Here is a 14395-nt window from a genome sequence, read left to right as displayed (position 1 = left end):
GTAACTACTCACAAAGCATATTCATGTTCATAATCAGAGGAGTATTAATATGCATTAAGGATCTGAACAAATGATCTTCCACCAAATAAACCAACTAGCATAACTACAAGGATTAATCAACACTACTAGCAACCCACGGGTACCAATCTGAGGTTTTGGTACAAAGATTGGATACAAGAGATGAACTAGGGTTTGAGAGGAGATGGTGCTGGTGAAGATGTTGATGGAGATTGACCCCCTCTCGATGAGAGGATCGTTGGTGATGACATTGGTGGTGATTTCCCCCTCCCGGATGGAAGTTTCCCCGGCAGAACAGCTCCGCTGGAGCCCTAAATTGGTTCCGCCAAGGTTCCGCCTCGTGGCGGTGGAGTTTCGTCCTCTAAGCTTCCTTATGATTTTTTCCAGGGTAAAATACTTCATATAGCAGAAGATGGGCACTGGAGGGCTGCCAGGTGGCCCACGAGGCAGGGGCGCGCCCAGGGGGTAGGGCGCGCCCCCACCCTCGTGGGTGGTGGGTGGCCCCCCTCAGGTATTTCTTCCGCTGAATATTTTTTATTAATTCCCAAAATGACTTTCGTGGAGTTTCAGGACTTTTGGAGCTGTGCAGAATAGGTCTCCAATATTTGCTCCTTTTCCAGCCCAGAATCCCTGCTGCCGGCATTCTCCCTCTTCATGTAAACCTTGTAAAATAAGAGAGAATAGTCATAAGTATTGTGACATAATGTGAAATAACAGCCCTGAATGCAATAGATATCGATATAAAAGCATGATGTAAAACGGACATATCACCCATGCATGGTCCTTTGTCTAATAGCACATTATTGTGCAATTGCAGGAACCATTCTAATATTTAGGTTTTTTAACAATTTGGTCTTCACATGTAGGTCCTGCTGTCAGAGGTTTTGACCCACTGTTCGACCCATTTTGCATATGAGGAAATGAGTTGTCGATGAATATCAGAAAGATTTTTAGAATAAAGAAACTAGCAATGAAAAACAACAAGATCTTTGTATGCACAATGAATAAGACATCAGTGCACTACAGGATGGTACTAACAATTATACCTTGTCTTGTTTATTCCTTTGTGCCATTTCCAAATTTAGAGAAGATATTTATGCATATCTTTGTTTCAGGCCTTTCCAAAGTAGTTCACTGATGATTACCTCTCAAACCACCTGTATGGTCAGGAGACGAGGAAGGTATTCATACAACACCCACGGTGCAATATTGAAGTCCTACTCAAGTGTATGAAGGATGGATGGTCAATCATCCATAGGCACTGGCCTAAGGTTGCAAGGACCTTCAACATCAACGAAGGCTCAATATTCGCCTTCCGCTTTAGCAGTTTTCCAGATGAGGTTCATCTGTCTATCTATTGTCTATGATGCTAATTTCCAAAGGTTATAGATGTTGCATGTGAAACTTGGTGCTGGTGCAGTTGTGTAATGGGGTAGCTAGCTATATGCATATATGGTGTAACTGAGTGCTAAAGCTATACGATGTTCTACTCTAATGTATTTCAATTATTAAATCCTGGTTCCATAATACGAAAATAAAATATATTGTGTGCTTAATATGAAATGTCAATTTGATTAATAAAGGAAATATTAATAATGGGCCAATTAGCCTGCTTATTAGGTTTTTCTATTGCAAACGGTTATTGAGACAACACCGAGCGCAATGACCTCAGACAACGCACACAGTTTCTAGGAAGAAAACGTGTTGGATCAATGAACAATCACACACGACTTCCTCTTGAAAACTGTTTGTGTTAGGCCACCTTGTGCAAACGTTTTCCACATAAAAAGTGTGTGTGATGGACAGGCTATGCCACACAATTTTTTCTACGCACTGTGTGTGATGCATTCAATAATGCAAACGATAAAATTGTTAATATCGTCTGCAATGGCAATGCTATAACAAACGATTTGATGGGGAAAATGTGTGTGATGTACGTGCGAACAAAAACGTTTGTCTGGGATTCATCGTGTGAGATGTACATACGAGTGGAAAAGTTCTTGTTGGATTGACTATGTGGGATATACATACGAACGGAAAACTATTCCTTGTATTGACTGTGTGGGATGTACATACGAAGGGAGATGTTTCTCTGGGATTCACTGTGTGGGATGTACTTACGGACACAAATGATTGGGCTTGTATAATTGTATGCGATGGCTAGCCCGATCGCACATGAGCTCATTTTGCCCAGCGTGTGTGACCGGAGGGCCTATCCCCGACGGTTTCTGGGTGGTGTGGGAAGGAGCCCCCTATCGCACATACTAGCAAGACGACAGTTTAAAATGTCATCATGCAAAGGGGTTAAAAACCATTTGTATAGCAGCTCACTATACCAATGTCTAGCTCAGATCATCTAGCTTGGGACCTCCTATCCAAGATCTACCAGATTTAGCCTCGGCATTGGTGGCCCATACAGGTCCCGCCAGGTGATCGCAAGAGCTCGATGACAGGACTTCAGATTGGCAATAGCATTGGCTGCGGGGATGTCTTTGTCCCAGGCCAACTTTTCACTTTCGACGGCATCGTATTGCATGCCGACTCTGCTAGCCATCTTGGCCAGGTGGAGAATCATTCCCCAGGCCAAACCATTTAATTCAGCAATCTGGAATACGCTGCGGATTCTCGTGCGAGCTCATCTTCTTAGGCTGGGTCTTAGACAAGCTCGAGGATTCTTCAGACGTCATTACCCATGAACCAGATTTGATCTCGGAATGGGACCATGACGAGATCCACCCCTGGTCCCGGCCTTAATCTCATATCTGAACATTGTCTTACTAGCTTGGGCATCAAGCCCCATCGTGGAAATTTCCGAGGCGGCATCATGCCACGCCTTGGCCATACTTCATATCAGCTCCCCCAACCATCAAGAGATTGGCGAGGACGAACTCTTTGCCCTAAATGGGACGTTAAGCAGAATACAAAATCTTAGCTTCTCGGATGATCAGACTACAATCTACGACAAGGTCGGAGGTGAGTGTAGAGGTGTGGAAAATTTCATCCCACCCGTCGCCCATGAAGTCTCTACCATTGAGGATTTAACCAATGCACCAGACAACACCTCAGGAAAATGCACAATTTCGGATGAGCTCAAGAGTAGTCCATCGCTCAGCCCACTTCCAATCGCCGTTGATGGGACATAAAGCCAAGCAGCTCCCTCCGACCAAGACTTCATGTTAGACAGAATAGGGAAGGAGGATGACCCCAGTGACCATGATTATTATATGGAGACCGAGGACGATTCAAGCCTCGGAATGGATGACTTCGATATCACCAAGGACCATTTACTGACCCTCGGTTGCAGGCTTTCCGTACACGGTTAGTTAATACCTCCAAAAGAATGAAACACAAGTCCGAACAGTATTGAGCCGACCAGGACATGCTAAATGACAAGTGGGCTGAGGTCCTTATCACCGGGCAAGAATTTGAGCAAAGAACCATCGGCAACAAGCATCAACATCCCTGGAGGAACTCCCTTGTAGAAGGCAGTCAGGAGGTCGCCGGATCCCCACGGTCAATGTTGGGTTGGGTCATGGATCTGGAGGACACTTCTCATTCGATGCAAACCAGTCAATGCCATAATCCCCTTGTGGAACGACGCCGTCACGGCAAAGAACCAATCTCATTTCAGAATAACTATGATCCATGGGACACGCCTCACTCACCACCTAGAGCTTCTGTAGGTCCTACCCACAAATCCTATGAACAACCACCTGCTGGATAGGCGGGGCAACTGGCCTAGATGGCCAAATACTGCCAAACACGTGACTACATGGGTAGCTGAGGAGTGACAACATCAGAGGTTCGGTATGCTAAAGGACGGATCCGAGGAGCGGCAAGGTGTTTTACCAACAAGGTGATGTAGTTTCCATTCCCCACTGGGTTTAAACCCATTAACATCGAGGCATACGACGGAACCACGGATCCAGCAATATGGATGGAGGAATTCCTCATGAACATTCATATAGCCCAAGGCGACAACCTTCACGTTGTCAAATACCTGCCCCTAAAGCTTCGAGGATTGGTGTGCCATTGGTTTAATAGCTTGCTCGAAGACTCAATAAATAGTTGGGAGGAGCTCGAGGAGGCTTTCTGAACTAATTTTCAAGGGACTTATAGCCGATCTCCGGATGCCGATGACCTTGGCCCGATCGTGCAGAGGCCCGAAGAGTCCACTAGACAATTCTGGAATAGATTCATAAACAGAAAAAATCAAATTATTGAACTGCTCAGACACAGAGGCAATCACCGCTTTTAAGCACAAAAACCGTGATGAAAGGCTCGCTCGAGAGCTCGGGGAAGAGAGACCATGAACAATGGCATCCCTCACTCATCTAATGACTAGATTCTGCGTGGGAGAGGATAACTAGATCACCTGCAGTAATCAACACTGGCGCATCATGCACCCTATCACACCCAACACAAGTGACGTTGAAGAGGAGGCAGTAAATGCCGCAGCCGCAAATCAGCGCAGAAGCAATAAGCGGAAGCCAGCCCAAATGGACAGAGAGATCCCTCAATGCTTCGATCATGGACAGACCATGCATCATCCATAGTACCCCTGATAAACCGGCCACTCATTCTAATCGATATTGCTAGGTGATCAAGCAGGCCGGCAAGATAGCTGTCAAGCACCAGGATTGAGGCCGAGTCTATAGTAATAATAGAGGTCTTCCTGGACCGAGTTTCATCGGCCAGTAAAGTTTTCCTTCCAAGGTGAAGGACGTCAACATGCTATATCCTGCTCACAGGGGGCAAGCGCGGGTCACCTGCGGCCACGTACACAATCTCCCTCGTCAGAGCAGAAGGTCGTATTTTCTAATAACACACGAGCTGATGAAGAGCCCAGAACAACCCCGTTACGGGTAGCAGGCCGCACTAGTACTTGATGCCATTGTGGACAGTTTCCACTTAAACCGCGTAACGATGGACTGCGGAAGCAGTTTTAACCTGCTTTATGCTGACACCATTAGAGAAATGCGCATCAACCCGACAAGGATAAGATCAAACGAGATGGTGATAAAAGGCTTCCGGTCAGGGGTTTGGACCTGCAACATCGAAAATATCATGCTAGAGGTGGTATTCAGCACACCCAAAAACTTTCGCAGGGAAGGCGAGATAGCACCTTTTCATAGCCATTACCTAGTACTCCTCAGGAAGCTTGCTTTTGGCAATTTCCACGTCCTTCCATGATGGTAATCAAAAACTTCATATGGATGGACCAACGGTATAATGATATTACACGAAAACAAGTCATTTCTACCTTTTAAGGAAGAACAATCCATGACCTTTATTTGCCGAGGTACAGGAAGCTAAGGTACAAGTAACCAAAGACACAACGGGTAACGGAGCCATGTCAGGAGACCCTAGGAGCATAATGTGCAATGTCAACTCAGAGAACACCTTAGCACAAAGAAACCCTTAATAGGGGTACGCGCTCCATGGTCCCCATAGTATGATCGAGGATTATGTTCCTCGGATGAACAACTTCTTGCTAAAAATACCATTTGGAGAATCACGGAGCATGTGCAAGACTAGAGAATGGGAGCAGTTTGAGTCAACCGATGACCCATTCATAAATATATTGCCTTAGAAAATAACCCGGTTCAACCGGGGGCTGGGCAAGAAGCCTCTAGCTGTCTGGGATACATCTTCACCAGAGAATGTCCTTTCAAGATGGTTGTCGACTACATGCCTTCGAGGAAAATTGGCTCAATCAATCGGGTAAAAATAAAACCCTTGAGCTATCTAGTCCCTTGTCAAACTTTCTAATGAACCCGTAAGTTGTCATTATGAACACAGTGTTACAAATGATGTTTGAGCAACCCCAAAGTTCACTATACATTAGGAATTGACTACGATACTCTCATGGTCTGAGGAACTAAAAACACATGCTAACACTTCGTGTTATAATAATTGATTTCAGATGATATTATCTCAAAGTATAACAAACAAGTTTGGGTCGATTCAATATGATCCTTCTTCTAACGTCATACTCTCAATGTTGTTTTAGGACTATCACTACAGTTAATGATATCCTAAGATCCGGGAAACATGATCACCAACAACACATGAGCCAATCTTAGAGGCGAGACTAGGAACCTATTCTTTACCATTATTGTTTCACACATGCATATGAGTTTTCCACTGAATCACATATTCCCGGATCATAGCAGTTATAGCATGAAATATAAGCTCTTAATTATGAAAATGGAAATATAATGATACAATATTATTGCCTCTAGGGCATATTTCCTACAAGCTCTATGGCCCATTAGTCAATGGGCGATTAGGGTGAGGGTTCAGCTAAGCAGGGGATTATCCCTAACTAACCTTGCCAAGTCGGTCGTTTAACGCAAGCAAGGTGAAACACGGTGGTGGTCGCGCGGAAACTCGCCGGAATTGCGTTACCGGCGTGGATGGGCGCACTCAAGCGCCCGGAGCTAGGCGCATTGAACAGTGCAAGGGGAAGGTGCTAGGGGTGGCCAAGCTTGCAGCGGCGATGGAATCTAGCAACGGTGGCAACTGGACCTCGACAAACTCGAGGCGAGAAGCTCGGATCCGTCGGCCAGAGGAGCTAGGGGGCAACCTAGGGGTTCTAGGAGTTTGATAGTAGCATCACATCAACTTGGGGCTGGCCATAACCATGCTAATGAGCGTGGGGGTGGCGCAATGGCCATGATCAGAGCACGGGCTTGGTGGTAGCTACCTAAAGCTTGAAATTAAGCTGCCAATGAGAGGGTTTACAACAGGGTGCTCACTACGAGTCTTGCGGGCGACTCGGTGAAGCCTGAGATGTCGAGGGCGAGCAAATTTTTGGAAATATGCCCTAGAGGCAATAATATTATATTATTATATTTCCATTTTAATAATTAAGAGTTTATATTTCATGCTATAACTACTATGATTCTGGAATATGCAGTTCAGTGGAAAACTCATGTACACGTCTGAAATGATAAACGACGTAATATAGGTTCCTAGTCTTGCCTCTAAGACTGCTCAAGTGTTGTTGGAGATCATGTTTTACATATCTCAAGATATCATTAAGTGTAAGGATAGTCTTGAAACAACACTGAGAGTATGACGTTAGAAGAATGATCATATTGAATCAACCCACTCTTGTTTGTTATACTTTGATATAGAATTGTCTGAAATCAATTGTTATAACACAGAGTGTTACCATGTGTTTTAGTTCCTCGGACCATGAGAGTATCATAGTAACTTCCTACCATACGGTGGACTTTGGGGTTTCTCAAACGTCATATGTAACTAGGTGATCATAACAACAGCTTACAAGTTCATCGGAAAGTTTGACAAGAGACTGGATAGCTCAAGAGTGGGATTTTCTCCTTCGACTATATAAACATATTCTTAAGGCCCTCTCGGTGTGAAATCACCCATCATCATCTGGCTAGACATAGGTGACGACGTCACAGGGATGCTGAAACATTTCAACGAGAAAGAAAAACAAAACCGGCAACGAGATCAACAATATAGTGAGCATGTGTATGACTTAGGAGGATACCGATGCATCCCGGGTTTTTTAAAGTGTCGTGAAGCAAAGGTAACATCACATAATAACCAAAGGTTCACTCGAATATCATTCGTGTAATCATAGGGATCGATATGGACATCCACGGTCCCGCTATCGGTCATTGAATGAAGGGATTTCGTTCATGTCTATGATTTACCGAACCTATGGGGGTCACAAGCTCAAGGTAACCAAAATCTGCTGAGTGTTAGTAGAATGGGAGTATCAAGGATTTATTTGTGTAATTGTTTCATTAATATTCGGAATAGTTTCGAGAGGAACGGGAAGCGTTTCGGGGTCACCGGAAGGGTTTAGGAGTTTATCGGGAAATACTGGGTATACCCAATAATTAATATATATAGGTGGAAAATGTTTTCGGTGATGTTAAATTATATATAAAAGGCTCTAGTAATTATTAGAAGGCTTTTATAAATAATTAAATATCAATGGGCCTTAAAAGGCCAAGAGGTATTGTGCCCTGTTGGATACACAAGTTTTTGATGCTCCTCTAGTTCAACTACTTCTAGTTCTAGTTGGTCCTAGTTGACTAATTAGAGCTAAACCTAGTTCCTCTAATCCTCATAATTAGAAGTCTAGTGTGGTCCTAATGTCCTCCCTCTAATTCTTCAACGACGATTAACACTGGACGGTGAAGCGCTGCAGGATCATGAAGACCGTACGCTTGCAACCTAATAGATAGGTCGTGCTTTCGTTCTTCCGTTTGAGGGATCATTTGAAGGCGGTTTGAGGGATCGTTGGACTCCAAGTACGATCTACACTGACCCATCTACTTTTGATGCAACTCCAGAGTCGGTAACAATCGTTGATCCAAACCCTATATGCATCTTCACATAGTTCATGGGCGTTCATAGGATGATTCTTTTGTTTTCTACTACATTTACCAACACAAATCGCGGTGATGTCGTGTAACGCCCCGGATTCGATGCGCCAGGTGTATGCCAGTTATTGGCCGTCATTGCCATGTCATGTGCTTGCGTGTTGCACTTTGCCATGTCATCATCTGCATTTCTTATCAGGTCATCTTGTGCATTTCATTTTTCATACGTGTTCGTCTCATGCATTCGAGCATTTTCCCCGTTGTCCGTTTTGCAATCCGGCGCTCCTATGTCCTCCGGCGTCCCCCTTTTGCCTCTTTTCATGTGCGGATGTTAAACTTTCTCGGAATGGCCCGAGGTTTGTCAAGCGGCCTTGGTATAGCACCGGTAGACCGCCTGTCAAGTTTCGTGCCATTTGGAGCTCGTTTGATACTCCAACTGTTAACCGGGTAACCGTAAAGCCTCTTTTGTTGCAGCCCAACACCCCTTCCAAAGTGGCCCAAAACCCACCTAACTCCCCTCCATGCTCTCGGTCGTTCGATCACGATCGCGTGGCCAAAAACCGCACCTCATTTGGACACTCCTAGCTCCCTCTACCTATATATATGTGCACCTCTCCCGAAATCCCGGTCCAAACCCTAGCAAATTCCCCTCCGCGCCGCGCCGGACATGTCCGTCCGCGCCGGACGCATCTCCGCCGCCGTCCGCGGCCAATCTGCGTTCGCCACGTGTCCCCGCCGCCGCCGTTCCCACCGCGCCGCCGCCAGGCCCGCGTCAGGCCCAGCGGGCCCCGATCTGGGCCCCGAGGCCCGCAGCCACCCGCCGCCGCCGAGCGCTGCTCGCCGCGCCCCGCCGCCTTGCGCCGCCGCCGGGATCCGCCCGCCGCCGCCCGCGCCGGCGACCTGCGCCCGCCGCCGCCCGCGCTGATGCGCCGCCGCCGCGCCCGTTCGTCGCCGGGGTGCGCCGCGCCGTCACCCCCCGACCCCGCGCCCACCGGAGCTCCACCGGGGCCACGCCGCCCCTCGACCTCCGCCGCACTCGGCCGCGCCCCGCCCCGCCGCCGGGAGCCGCTGCCTCCGCGCGCCGCCCGCCCCGAGCCTCCTCGCCGCCGGCCGCGACCCCGACCGCCGCCGCCCGCGCCTCCCCGTCCGCCGCGCGTCTCCGCCTCTCCGGCGCCGTCCCCGCCGTCTCCGGCGAGCCACTCCGGCGAGGTCCGTGGATCGGGATCAGATCCACCACCTCGCCCATCCAAACGCCTTCCCCACGCCCGGATCCCTCCGTCCCGGAACGCCTCCGTCCCGGGTTGACTTTTCCCGGAGGTATAAATTCCACTAAGTCCCAGATTTTTGTCATAATCATGCCATGTTTGACCTGCTGTATCTCTGCATTTGTAACTCTGTTTTGTGCTTGTAATATGTCAAATTGTTCGCCTCAACGAGTACTTCATTTCATTACATTGCATCATATTCATTTGAGCTCATCTTGATGCCCAAAATGCTGTTGGAAGAGTGCATGTTGATGTTAATCTGCTGAAACTGTTATAACTTGCTCATTTGTCATTTTTGTCATGATTGATGTGTGCATCCTATGAGGTTGATGTCTACATGTGTTTTGATCTATACTATGCCATCTTTCCAGGGGTGTATGCCATGTATTTTTGTGATCAATGTGGTGACTAGCACAAGCATGCAAACTAGGCTTCGTGATATTGCTGATTTTAGTCCCTGTTCTGCTGTTATTTTGATGCCATGTAAACTTGATGCTACCGAGAGATCCATGCATATTTTGAGATACTTCAGTAAGGGTGTTTTGAACATATGGTTATTGTCTATCCATTCATGCCCTTATTTGCAATTATGGAGTAGTCTAGCATGTCATTTTCGTGCTCTACTTTTGCTTCAAAATGTTTCCTGGCAGATTGTTTACTTGTTATTCAATTTAGCCAAGGTTGCTATAGTTGATCCTTGCATGCTATGGACTTGTTCTTGCCTTGGTTGGTTACATAAACATTTCTTCTTGATGATGATATGCTTATCTTGTCATTCAATGACTTGTGGTGAGTGAATCGAGCTTGTTAAGGAGGGTACTTGCTGTTGTTGTTTTCCTGACAAATTCTGTTATATTTTGTTGCTATGTTAACATGCTTCTACAAGTCATTTCGTGCATAATCTGGAGATGTCCTATAAACATGTTTTGATCTACATGTCATGCTCTATCCATTCATGCCCTTAGTTGCAATTATAGCCTGCTGTAGCATGTTCATATCTTGCTCCAAAGTTGCTTGAAAATGTTGCTGTCAGCCTGTTAACATTAAGTTCCATGTTTCCATGATTGTTTTCTAGTGATCCATGTACCCTATGACCTTGATCTTGCCATGTATAGCTTCACAAACATGCCTTCTTACTGTTGGTTGCCTTGACATGCCATGTATTGCTCTGTGGTGAGTGTTTCAAGCTCACCAACATGCCTACTTATTGTTGTTCCTGCCATGTTTGAATCTGTCATATAACTTGCCATGTTTACATGTGTGCCATCATATTTTCTGTGCCTTTTTGGCTCATGGTCAGTAAGGGACTTTTGATCTATGCAATTTGTAGATTCATGACATGCCTTTGTTTGCCATGTTAAGCTCCTGTAATATGTTGTTTGATAGCTCTAAACATTGCAACCTGATGTTATTTCTGCTAAAGGCTGAAACTGTTATTATTTGCAATCTTTCCATGTCCTTTTGAGCATGTTCTAGTGATTTCTGGAGATAGCTCAGTGTTCATGTTTTGTTGTGCTTTACCTGTACTTCATGCCCATGCCTTTTGTTATTATGTTGGAGTGTTGTAGCTTGTTCTTTTGATGCTCGCTATATGCCTAGTTGCTGTTTTGGACAGATTGTTGCTATGACTTGTATAGAGTGCATGTGTTGCACCGTTGCTCCATTTTGAGTGTGCTCTATATGAAACTTGCTTGTTTTTTCATGTAGTTTCATATTATCATGTTGCATCCTTGTTTTGAGGTGTTTGCTTGATGTTTGTATGCATTTTGCATCAATGTCATGTTTAACTTGTTTTGCTCATATCTTCTAGCCCGTAGCTCCGAATCTAATGAACTTTATATGTAAATTGACTAGAATTTCATGTAGATCATCTTGGTGCATCTTAACTTGCTGTTTAACAACTTGAACATAAGGTTTATTCAGTTCTGGACCAATTTCGAAATTTGCATATGAGGACTTACCGGAATTGTTATATGTTGTTCCCGGCCTCATTTAAACTTGCCTTGATGTGTTGTTCTTGTTTGCATCATCTCTTGCCATGAGTAGCCTCATCTAGCTTTGTCATGCATCATGCTTGTTGTGCATCATGTCTTGTTATGTGTGGTGTGTTTACCATGTTGTGTGCTTCTTCTTGTTAGTTACTGTTTTCATTGCGATCGTGAGGATGCGTTTGTCTACGTGTGGTTCGTCTTCATGGCTTCTTCTTCTTCATGGACTCGTTCTTATTCCTAGCGGGATTTCAGGCAAGATGACCGCTACCCTGGATCTCACTACTATCATTGCTATGCTAGTTGCTTCGTTCTATCGCTATGATGCGTTACCTATCATTTGCTCTTCAAGCCTCCCAAATTGCCATGAACCTCTAACCTTTGACACCATTCCTAGCAAACCATTGATTGGCTATGTTACCGCTTTGCTCAGCCCCTCTTATAGCGTTGCTAGCTGCAGGTGAAGTCGAAGATTTCTCCATGGTGGACAGGGTTTATGTTGGGATATCACAATATCTCTTATATTATTAATGCATCTATATACTTGGTAAAGGGTGGAAGGCTCGGCCTTATGCCTGGTGTTTTGTTCCACTCTTGCCGCCCTAGTTTCTGTCATACCGGTGTTATGTTCCCGGATTTTGCGTTCCTAACGCGGTCGGGTGATTTATGGGACCCCCCTGACAGTTCGCTTTGAATAAAACTTGCCCAGCAAGGCCCAACCTTGGTTTTACCATTTGCCTCACCACCACCTACCTTTCCCTTGGGAGTAATTAACCCAAGGGTCATCTTTATTTTAGCCCCCCCCCCCCCGGGCTAGTGCTTGTCTAAGTGTTGGTCCGAACTGATCAGCCTGCGGGGCCACCTCAGGGAAACTCGAAGTCTGGTTTTACTCGTAGCTTGACTTATCCGGTGTTGCCCTGAGAACGAGATATGTGCAGCTCCTATCAGGATTGTCGGCGCATCGGGCGGCTTTGCTGGTCTTGTTTTACCATTGTTGAAATGTCTTGTAAATCAGGATTTCGAGACTGATCGGGTCTTCCTGGGAGAAGGTTTATTCCTTTGTTGATCGCGAGAGCTTGTCATGGGCTAAGTTGGGACACCCCTGCAGGGTTTAAACTTTCGAGAGCCGTGCCCACGGTTATGTGGCAGACGGGAATTTGTTAATGTCCGGTTGTAGATAACTTGACATCAGGTCCGAATTAAAACGCATCAACCGCGTGTGTAGCCGTGATGGTCTCTTCTCGGCGGAGTCCGAGAAGTGAACACGGTTTCTGGGTTATGTTTGACGTAAGTAGGTGTTTAGGATCACCTCTTGATCATTGCTAGCTTCACGACCGTTCCTTTGTTTCTCTTCTCGCTCTCATTTGCGTATGTTAGCCACCATATCTTGCTTAGTCGCTGCTGCAACCTCACCACTTTACCCCTTCCTTTCCCATTAAGCTTTGCTAGTCTTGATACCCATGGTAATGGGATTGCTGAGTCCTCGTGGCTCACAGATTACTACAACAACAGTTGCAGGTACAGGTTATGCGATGAGCTTGACGCGAGAGCGATGCTTGCTTGCTTGAGTTCATCTTCTGCTTCTTCTTCGATCAGGGGATAGGTTCTAGGTCGGCAGCCTGGGCTAGCAGGGTGGATATTGTTTGAGTTTCTGTTTATGATTCATCCGTAGTCGGATGTTGTTCTTGTATGATGTGATGTTGTATTCGTGTGGCATTGTATGCCTTATGTATGTATCCCCACTATTATGTAATGTTGATGTAATGATATCCACCTTGCAAAGGCGTTCCAATATGCTGGTCTATCCTTGGTGGGACCTTCGAGTTCCTTTTGGATAGGGTCGCATATTGGGCGTGACATGTCGTGTGGCGGCCGGCGGAGGAAGAAGCGCTTAATTTACGACGATGCGGTGCAGCTCCTGTCAAACCCTTGGGCGTAGTCGAGGCAGACGAGGCAGCGACAACTCCTGGACAACAGCTTGTGGCGCGGGGTTGCTCTGGTGCACGAAGACGACGAACGTGCGACGACGGTTGTGATCAGGTGAGCTCCAGATCGAGGAGAGTGAGGCTAGGAGAGAGATGTGAGATCCAGGGGATAGGGCTCGAGCTAGGGTTTCCAGTGGCACTCTAATAGAGTTGGGGTGGCCATGGATGGGCGTGCGGCGTCGGTGGCCATGGTGTGCCTGCAGCCTTTGCCAGGGTGCGGCGAGTAGGGGAAGGCCGGCCAGGATGGGCTGGGCCACACTGTGGCTCCATAAGGCCCAGCTGCACAGTAGTTTCTTTGTTTTTTTTCGTTTTCTCCTCTGTTTTGCATTTTATTTTGCTACTAAATGATTTTAATTAGTTATGAAACTTGTCACATAATTGCTAGGCAATATATGAAGAGGCCCACAAAGTTTCAAGTTATTTTGAAATGCTATAATAACTGTTTAATTTGAAATGGCCCAATTAGTTGCTACTGCTCCGGTTTACGTACTGTTAAGGGCATTTTGGGAATTTGGGTGATGTTTCCTTAACATAATTAATTAGGGATTATTTGCAATACCGTCATGATTTTTATTTTACTGTTTGAAGAAATATTATTTTGTCTTTTAATTGAAATTTGAATTTGATTTTGATTTGGGACAAGTGGCATTCATTATTGCAAAACAGATGACATGGCATAATTAGAGGGGATAACACGTTGGCTAAGTTATAGAGGCGTTACAGCCGTCAACATTCGCGGGACCGTGCCCTGCCGGCGGAGAAAGAAGCCG

This window comes from Triticum aestivum, chromosome 3B (assembly GCF_018294505.1).
Source record: "Triticum aestivum cultivar Chinese Spring chromosome 3B, IWGSC CS RefSeq v2.1, whole genome shotgun sequence".
NCBI classification, from domain to species: domain Eukaryota; kingdom Viridiplantae; phylum Streptophyta; class Magnoliopsida; order Poales; family Poaceae; genus Triticum; species Triticum aestivum.
The sequence above is the reverse complement of the archived record's forward strand: the minus strand, read 5'-3'. Positions refer to the sequence as shown.